We start from the raw sequence: 10105 nt of genomic DNA, 5'->3' as shown, positions 1-10105 counted from the left end.
AGCATCTCATGATGATAAGATAAAATTAAATTTGCAATACAATCAGTGTCCATAATACTCTATGTGGATGAAAATGGCAATAGTGTTTGGTTACTATGAACCTTAGTTGAATATAGTCATGGGGAAATATCTCTATAAAGCACTGTCGAAAAGAATTAATTTGGGCTTTCTTTTCATGTACAAGAGAATCTGCTCCTTCTCAGGAGTCTGAAAAGTTAGTCTGAGCTCCTTTCTAGGATTCTTATGCCCTTAATACTTCATTTCCAACTAACACATCTTTATGGCATATGCTAATGTTTCCCATTCCCCTCACTTAGCTTAAGCATATCTTGTTTCATTTCCTCATGCTGAGCTCATGTATAACTACAGTGTCTTTATCAACTCAGCATTCCAGACAGCCATTAGAACTAGACTTAGCACAAAAAGTGAAATGTACTTATCACTCTGTCTTTTATGAAAAACTACAACTCTAATCCAGCATTTGAAAGTTTTTGGGTTCTGTTCCTACTTACCTTCAGAGTCTTCTACACTAATCTACTTTTATACAAACCTTAACTCTGGTCAAACTAGTTTACACAGTTGATCTAAGGCAACTAGTTTACTAACAGCAAGTGTGACCTTTGCCAAGTAACTTCAACTTTCTACACTTTAGTTTACTCAGACGTATAATATATTGATGATAACAGAACTGTCTGTGAGGATTATCCTAAAGATTAAGTAAGTTAAATAATGTAAAGCACATATATGTGTTGTCTCATTTTATTCTCATAACAAACCAAAGAGTATATAATAACAAGTATTATTTTTTCCATTTAACAGAAAAAAAACCAAAAAAACAAGAACTGATATCAACTCATATATGGTCACGGAACTCTTGATTGCTGGATCCGGGATATAAGACCAGACAGTCTGATTTCACAGCCTCCACCCAGTATAACAAGATATATAAGCCTCTTTACCTACCATGTCCCAGGCTATATGTTAGATACAAGGATACCAAGATAAGTTAGATTTGACCTCGCTCTAAAGGAGCTCTAGTGAAAAGGCAGTCAGAAAAAATTTTTAGTGTGATTTAAATAAAATGGATCTATCAAAAATAAAGGGATATTTAATGAGGTACCTATCAAGGCCCAATGGGATCAAAGACATAGGAATTAGAATAGGCTCCCCCCAAAATGGCACTACCCAAGAGGAAACTTGGAAGAAGAGAATATGATGCTAATTGGATAAAAGTGGAGAATAGTTGGCAAAGAATTTCATGCAGAGAAATAAGCACGTGAAAAGCATGGAGGTGAGAGATAAAGTTGCTTCTTGGGGGATGCTTTAACAATGTTCAAGCTTAGAATCTGAAAAGGAATGGAAACAGATGAGGCTGGATCTGCTAGGCAGGAAATAAACTATGCCACGAAAAGATTAGATTTTTAAAGTGTGAATTATTATACATCATTGTCTCATTTTCAGAGGGGAATATATGATCAGATTCCATTCTTTAGCTATTCTTTAAAGTATCTATTGAGTGCCCACCATGTGCAAGACACTTTTAAGTTTAAGGAGATTGTTTTGTCAACAGTGTAATAATAAGTTGGCTTGAGAGGAGCGTGAAGGCAGAGGCCAATTAGGAGACTTCTGATTTATGATCTTAAACATATTCAATCACTCTTACACTCAATCATCTATTTACAACACATTTTTATTGAGTCCTTATGAACTGTATTCTGAATATCTGTTGCATATTAAGCAGTAGATAACTTACCTTTTGGAGGTTATAGTTCCTATTCTGCATTTTGCCAACTGTGTGACTTTGGGCAATTATTTAAACTCTCTGTGCCTCACTTCTGTTAAATAGGTATAATAAGAGGTACCTTCTTATAGTGTTTTGAGGATTAAATGAGTGATTCACATATATAGATAGATAGACAGATATAAAATAGTGTGTATATATATTTAGAACAGTGCCTGGTGTACAGTAAATGCATTATAAGTCATAGCTATCCTATAAAGCTCTTTCCTCTTTGTGGATTTACTATAAACTATCTACTCCAGATTATTCTCATAGTCTGTCTTGTGAATGCCCGCAGGCCACACAGGTGGCCCCAGGATGGAGGTTGGGGGTTGTGAGACCTTTCCTCTTCTTGATTCCAGCTGGAGGATCAGTAGTAAGGGCCTACATCTCTGCCTGACATGACTGGCTTTGAAAATGGAGGAAGGGCCCACTAGCCAAGGAACTCTGACTGTAGAAGTTGGAAAAGGCAAAGAAACAGATTCTTCCCTAGATCCTTCAGAAGGAATGCGGCCTGCTGACATGTTGATTCTAGCTTGGTGAGACCCATTTCAGACTTCTGATCTCCAGAACTATATTAAATTTGTATTGTCTAAGCCATAAGTTTGTGGAATTTATGATAGCAGCAATAGAAAACTAATACACTCCTTTTTTTTCCCCCTGAAATAAAATATTTTTTAAAAGAAGGTTATGAGGGGTCGGCCCGGTGGCGCACTGCTACAGGTAAGCCATAAGTTTGTGGAATTTATGATAGCAGCAATAGAAAACTAATACACTCCTTTTTTTCCCCCCTGAAATAAAATATTTTTTAAATGAAGGTTATGAGGGGCCGGCCTGGTGGCGCACTGCTACAGTGTGCCGCTTGGGAATTTATGAAAAGAATATTTTTTTAAGAACTCTCTAAAAGCAGAATGTTGAATTGTGGAGGTAAAAGATTGTCTACAGGATTTGTATTCTTTTGGAAGCTTGATTTGTAACACAAATGAAGATGAAGAACCAGAGTAGTACAACTGGTAATCAACACATTGTAGAAGTACAGTGGAACCATAGGAAATGAGACAGGAAGAGAGTATCAGGTTTTCAGTCTGAGTGTTCTTTGGCATTTATCAAGAGAGGGACGGAGGAAAGGAGACACCTTTAAATATATATATGTATATATATGTGTGTGTGTGTGTGTGTGTGTGTGTGTGTGTATATATGTACGTATATATATGTATGTATGTATGTATGTATATGTATGTATGTATATATGTGTATTGTTACACATTTATGTGTATATAGTGTCACTGGGAGTATGTGAAATATTAAAAAGGAGATTGAATTATCATCCTGCCTCTGCCGTCTTAGTTTAATTAAAGTTGGAAAATAATATAAATTCTCTGAGCCTCAGATTCCAATCATCACAGCAATCAAGACAGATATGATTTTTCTCTTGTACTGTTGAGGTACCTGTGGGATATAAATGTGAGAATTAAATGAAAAAAGATACAAATACCTAAAAGAGGGGGTTCTTATGAAATGCATGATCAGTATAGAGAGCAGCCAATATATTGATTATTGTTTCTGCTGTTGCTTGTGCTACTGTCGTTGGCACTCAGTGACACTGAGTTCTCTGGGTCTTTTCATTATTTGGCCCCTCTCCATCAATTACTTTTCTTCTTATTTTTATTTCATTTATTTTATTTCGTTCTGTCCTCAGGAAGATGCTGAAAGCACAGGTGTATTTACAGGGCTGGCTCTGCTCTCTCTGTCCACCCATTATATTTAGGCATTTCTTGATCTTGAGCCCTCAACCCTCTTTTGTTCTTGCACTATGTTCATTCCCTGGATGACCCTTTCACTCTGATGACTTAAAATATTCCCTCCCCTATTGAACTCTTAGTCTATGTACCCAATTGAGTTCTTGTGTCTGAGTGACACCATCAAAGCTACAGAATGGCAGAAATGGTAACTATAGCTCGGAGAGGTTTATAGGAGAAAGAGCAAATATTACGAGGAGTGGTGGATTGAGGGAAATAAAGGATAGAGCAAAACTAGTTTTATTACTTTGTTTTATTTTTGTTGAACATTCACGGATAAGAGAGTTTTTGCTAATTTGTATACTAGGGAAAAGTTGCTGGGAGAAATAATAAAAACAAAATGTGTGGATATGATGGGCAGGTGAGAACACTGATTCCCCAGAGTAGAATCAGAAGGAGGAGAGGATTTATCACTTGCAAAAATTCATTAAAAGATAGAAAAAATCATTTCTTTGAATTTATCTCCAGAAGTTGCAACTCTCAGGCACTGGTTACAGTTGGTGTGTACTGGACTTCCTATGTCTGAGGCACTGACATTGGAATAAATTTGAAGATTTTTCAGTAATTTCACCATTTTATTAATTTCAACATCAGACATTTGACCAAGGAGCCATCTGCCCATCTGACAAAATGACACAAGGCAATTTGAAACCCACCATGCCTTTTCCTCAAACACTGGAAAAGCAAATAAATAGATGAATATTGTGTGCATTCATGTGTTTGAGCCAAGCCATCAGATAAAATTTTTTGCAAACTGTGAAATTCTAAGATATCTTTATAATATCTTCTCTGTTAGCTTACTACACAGAGAGCCTTCTGTGTGGCTGTCCTTTCCCTGGCCTGGGAAATGTCCCCAGAATGCAGCAAACACACACAGTGAGGTACACTGTGAATTTCTAAGAGCCTCCAAAGACTGAAGACAGTAGGTTATTCAGAATAATGTTAATGGCAAAGCTGCCAGAAATGGGCCACACACCCTAACTCAAATGACCCTTTCTTTTTAAAAAAGTCATAAAAAAGACTGTGTAAGACTCCAGTTCTGCTCAAACACATGAATAGGATTTGTATTTATAATGTATAGACCATAGTCTAATACAAGTCTAATATGTCCCAGCTGTGTTATGAGAGTGACACTAAGCTAAATGTCAAAGCCCCATCTAAAGGGCCACAAGATGGCAGCCTCTTCATGTTTAACTCTTGTGTTGTTTCCCTAGATATGCTAGTTTTACTTGTTTTTAGGGCCAAGGACTTTAGGGTATAGGAGAGGATTGGGAGTAGGAATTCAATTAGGGGCCACAAATAAATGAAAAGCAGTGTATTTTTCCTTTTAAAGTTTATTTTTATTTATTTTATACTGTTTTGCCCTCAGAAAGATATTGAAAGCACAAGTGTATTTCCAGGCTTTCCCCAAAGTTCTGTCTGGGCCGACTCTGCTGGGCCTGGTAGACCTCAGGCCATCTGGGGCAAACTTGAGCCTGGAAGACAAGCGGTGTAAGTCTCTTCCCGGTTGTGGCAACCACCTCAACTCAAGACCCTGCTTGCCCCTGCACAGAAGAATTTTTTCTTGTACTTTTTTTTCTTTAGGCTTTTAAGTGGTTGAAAAATCATTTCATCTTTTATTTATTTAAAATTTTAATTTAATTATTTCACTTTAGTATGTGCTTGTAACTGCATACATTATCTTGCTAAAGTTTTAGAAAAGGAAAAATGACTTCATTCAATAAACACAGCAAATGTATTTGAAGTTCCTTTTTAAAACCATTTTATTTCACCTGCAATGCATATTAAATGAGGAAAATTCCAAAATACAAAAAAAGAAAAAGAATAACATAAATGGTATATCTTATTATCACCCAAAGAGATACTCTGTAAACTGTTTTAAAATCCCATGACTACATAAATAGAATTATTTTCCAAAATGAGATTTTACTCTCCATATATACTGTTTTATAGATTTTTAAATTTTTTTGACAGTATATTGTACACATTTTCCTGTATCAAACATATATTTTCACACCATAAATATTAACGGTGGTATAGTATTTCGTCATGTCAATATGCCATGGAATGTTTAATTAGGCATCTATGACAAACATGCTTTTTAAAAATACTGTAATTTTATAAAATGAACAGTTAAGAAGGAGAACAAGGAAGAACAGAAAAGAAAAACTTGAGCCAAGGAAGAGAAGATGCAGATTATCAGAGGAGGAAACACTGAGGAAAGAGATAACTGAGAAAAAAAATGCCAAAATATACAGAAGGTGATATGTGAAAGATAAAAAGGGGTAAAGGTAGGGAAACTTTGAAAAAAGCAGAGATGATCTGCAGTAAAGCAGCAAGCAAAATTTTGCTTCTCATTTGGGTTACAGGTCTTAGATTATCAGGCTTTATCTTTGCCCTATGAAATATGACCTTGTTCACAGACAACTGCTCCACAGTTGTTGTTTATCTTAAATGCTGGTAAATTTTCACTGGTGAACATAGTAAAGGAACAAAAAGATCAGATAGTAATACCAAAAAATTACTCTCTGGTGGCAACCACAGAATGGAGAAATATAAACCTATAATTTGGAATTAAGCAGAGAGCCAAATTCCCAGGGGAAAAAAGACATGAAAATCATATTTCTACTTCTAGTTCATTTTGTAAGTTTCTGAAGAGACCACACATCCATAAATAATAATTTATATGGAATGATGTCAATGAAATATGATTATACCATATATAAGGTCATAAAATATGGGTAGATAACAAAATATGCATATGCACGTACTTTTTAGTACATACATACAGACAAAAAGATGTGTAAGGGCACATACTGAATTGGGACTGGTTGTAAAACCAGGGACCTAAGGGGTTGATAAAAGAATAATTTGACTTTTTACTTTATATTTTTGAATTTTCATAGTAAGCCATGTATCATTTTTTAATAAAAGAAATAAATTAATAAAGACAGAAAATGTCAGCTCACTGAGCATAAATCACTCATGAACAGAGGGAAGGGGGATGATTCTGTGAAGTGTGTAAATCGTGGCTGACAGGGACAGGCCCTCTGGTCTCAGTCCATTGAGTGCTTTCTCCAGCAGCCTCAAAAGGCCTTAATCTCAGCTGGTGTCATGTGACTCTCATGTCATACTGTGCATTTTAAGTCTCCCTTAAAGAAAATTCTTCATGAGGCTTAGATCTGGACCTCTTTATCTTCAAAATAGTTGCAGATGGCAGCATCAGGTTTCATAAAGGAATATGGTAGATTAGAAGCCCCAAGTCATTTTAAAAAGAGTGGCTTCAGAGGGATCTTAAAAATCAGAGGATTTTATTTTATTTTATTTTATTTCTTTTTGTGAGGGGGAGTTGAGATTTTAATATCATGAATCAGTGTCAGGCCCACTTCTCACTGCCAGGCCCATTCTTGGACCTCCTGTCTTCATATTATCTGAAGGCTGCCTGCAGCCCAGGCTTCTCCCATGCCCTAGGAAGGATCCAGCACCAGCCTGAAAGGGGAGGCAACAGCAACAAAGGGGGTAGGGGGAGGAGACAGAAGCTTGTTCTGCCCAGGCTTCTCCCATGCCCTAGGAAGGATCCAGCACCAGCCTGAAAGGGGAGGCAACAGCGACGAAGGGGGTAGGGGGAGGAGACAGAAGCTTGTTCAGGTGTATGTGGTATGCACTTATGTTTGTGAACACATGTAAAGTGTTAGGTTTACAGATGCTAGCACAGGGAAAGTTGAGGATGAGAGAGGAGATAGGGCAAGAAGCAGCACATTTATTCTCCCTGGTGGGGTAAGTGAAAACCCATCCCTGGATCTCAGCCTTCAGGACTGGAGCCCTTTTGAGTCCAATAGAGTCACAGATCCAGTCTGTGGAGACACTGGGTCTGTTTCCTTTTGAAAGCCCTGGAAAGGTGGGAGGTAAGAAGTAAAGGGAAACAGGTCTCTGCTAGGAGAACTTGATGCCTCGTCCATTGCTGATGGTGATGATCTCAGCCATGTGCTCCTGCTGTAAAGGCCTGCAGAGCCTGCAGTAGGGTTGCCTCATCCAACCCATGAAACTTCTCATCCTCTGTGTCTTCCCCATTGTTTAGTTCATACAAGGTGAACACAGAGTTGTTCTGGCCACTCCTGGAAACCCACTGACAGATGCGTTTTCCCCATTCTTCTGGCCTCCACCACATGATCAGGAAGCTAAACTTGTTCCCATCCAACCACTTGAGGTTGCCTTTCTTCCTCAGTTCCTCTAATATAATCCGTAGCTTTAGCTGTAGCTTGACGATGCTGAAGAGCAGGCTCTCCTGAGCTTCCATCACCGTCATGCTGGATTGTCTGTGCAAGTGATGGAAGGACAGGACCAGTGAGCACCAGGTGGCCAGTTGCTTCTGCCAGTACCCACGTTCAGCTGTAACGTCAAGAAGAGCGTGAAGCAATAGTGACAGGGCCACTCGAAACTCATGGCCATCATGGTAGCTCAGGGAACCCGAACCTCCGCCAAAGGACTTCTGGTCTCCGCTTCAGCATGTCTGGGCAGAAAGCACAACAGAAAGGTTCAAAATCAGAGGACTTTAAAATGTAGACTCTCTTCTGGGAGTAAACTAGCAGGATGAGAAAGTAAAGCTAAAGGAAATATTAAGTTTTTCAGACAAAGGTGTTCCAAAAATAAAGATCATTAAGTTAGGATTAATCCACTCTAATGATTCCTCAAAATATTAGATCTTGGGCTCCTAGGAGTCTGCAAAAATTATAATAAGGGTCAGCAAGTCATTCTCAATATTTTTTAAAGCCTAATGGTAATCATACATTTTATCACAATAAGGCTGTGTAAAGTTAGCTAAATATCAAGAGTTTTCCCTTATCTGGAATCATCTCAGCTCACTTAGATACATCATGCTAAAAATTCTGACATTGGTATTTACATGTTTTTACTAACAATGGGAAAATAATTAACAATTAATTAAGAAATGGAATCTTTACCCTTCCTTTTTTAAATTGACAAATAAAAATTATATGTGATGTTCTGATGTGTGTGTACATTGTGAAATGCCTAAGTGGAGGTACTTAGAATATGTGTTACCTCACTCAGACTTATTTTTGTGTGTGTGGTGAGAACACTTAAATATACTCTCTAAGCAATTTTCAAGTGTACTATAGATTATTATTAGCAATAGTCACCGTGATGTACAATAGATCTCTTGAACTTACTCCTCCTGACTGAAATTTTGTATCCTTTGACCAACATTTCCCAACCCCTCAGCCCCCAGTCTCTACTAATCACCATTCTACTCTCTGCTTCCATGAGTTCAACTTTTTTAGACTCCATATAAGTGAAATCATGTGGTGTTTGTCTTTCTGTGCCTGGTTTATTTCACTTAACATTATATCCTCCAGGTTCGTCCACATTGTTGCAAATGACAGGATCTCCTTTTAAAAGACTGAACAGCATTCCATTGTGTGTGTGTGTGTGTATATGCACATACCACGTTTTCTTTATCCATTCATCTGTTAATGGACATAGGTTGATTCCATGTTACCCTACGTTTGACATTGAGTCATACCTATTTCTTGAGCTCTACCCTTTGTTTAATCGTCCATCTTGTTTTCCTTCCCATCTCTCTCTCAGGAACTGACCTGGTTTCTCCTCAGGACACTCTTCTGTGTCTCACACTCTGAACAGCTCTGGTAAGAATTCCAGACTTTTCATCCTTGACTCCTGAAAAAGGCATTCCCTACTCTGAAGTAGAATGAAGTCTGCTTTATCTTGATTGCGAACATGCTCTTTCCTGCAGGCAGGCAGACTCTTTGTTCAGGACCCTTTGCAAGTATCTGGTAAAATAAAATAAAACCACCAGATTATTGGTCATATCATTTAAAAATTTGGTAACACTAAGGTGGCCTAGGGAAGCTGTGCTCGAAAACATTTTAATGAAGTCTTGTCTTTTAGTTCTAAAGTAACAGGAAGAAACTCCTTCTTCTTGCATGGTCACTTTATTTCTTTGGCAGATTTTTCAGAGAATAATTTAGCAATTGACTAGGTTGGGGGGCAACTGAATCATTTTAGAGACTCTGGTAAGTCACTGGAGAAATTCAAGATAAAAAGCTTAATTCTTGATCTCTAGCAATTTATAAGTGTGATCTCTAGCAGGTCTGTATAATACTATGTAAGGTCAAGGAAAATATGTGCAAAGTACTATGGAAGTACAGGGACAGAAGAGTTGAAAAGTCTTTTTTTTTTTTTTTTTAAGAAATATCTGAGCTGGTCCCCAGAAGTTTAATTAAAAAAAAAAAATTAAGAATGGAAAGAAAGAGAAACCCAGTTGGAGGGAACAGCATAAGTAAAGGCTTAGAGGCATGAAAGCATATGGTAAAATGAGGGACAAGTACAGAATTGCTAGAGTTAAAGGTTTAGGGAATTGTAATGGGAAGAAAGTCTGTAAAGAATTTCAAGGCCAGAGTACACTGCGTCTTGAGTCCCAGGGTAAGGAGATTTCATTTCTTCCTACATTCCATAAGGAGTCCTTGAAGGATTTTGAGCAGGAAGT

General features: G+C 37.6%; 1 pseudogene; it reads right to left on the bottom strand.

The window, feature by feature from the left end:
* Positions 1 to 7512: 7512 nt before the first annotated feature.
* LOC103601655 lies at positions 7513 to 8028 on the bottom strand (annotated as a pseudogene).
* Between the last annotated feature and the right edge of the window lie 2077 nt (positions 8029 to 10105).

The sequence above is a fragment of the Galeopterus variegatus genome, unplaced genomic scaffold (assembly GCF_000696425.1).
Source record: "Galeopterus variegatus unplaced genomic scaffold, G_variegatus-3.0.2 Scaffold3820, whole genome shotgun sequence".
NCBI classification, from domain to species: Eukaryota; Metazoa; Chordata; class Mammalia; order Dermoptera; family Cynocephalidae; genus Galeopterus; species Galeopterus variegatus.
The sequence above is the reverse complement of the archived record's forward strand: the minus strand, read 5'-3'. Positions and strand labels throughout refer to the sequence as shown.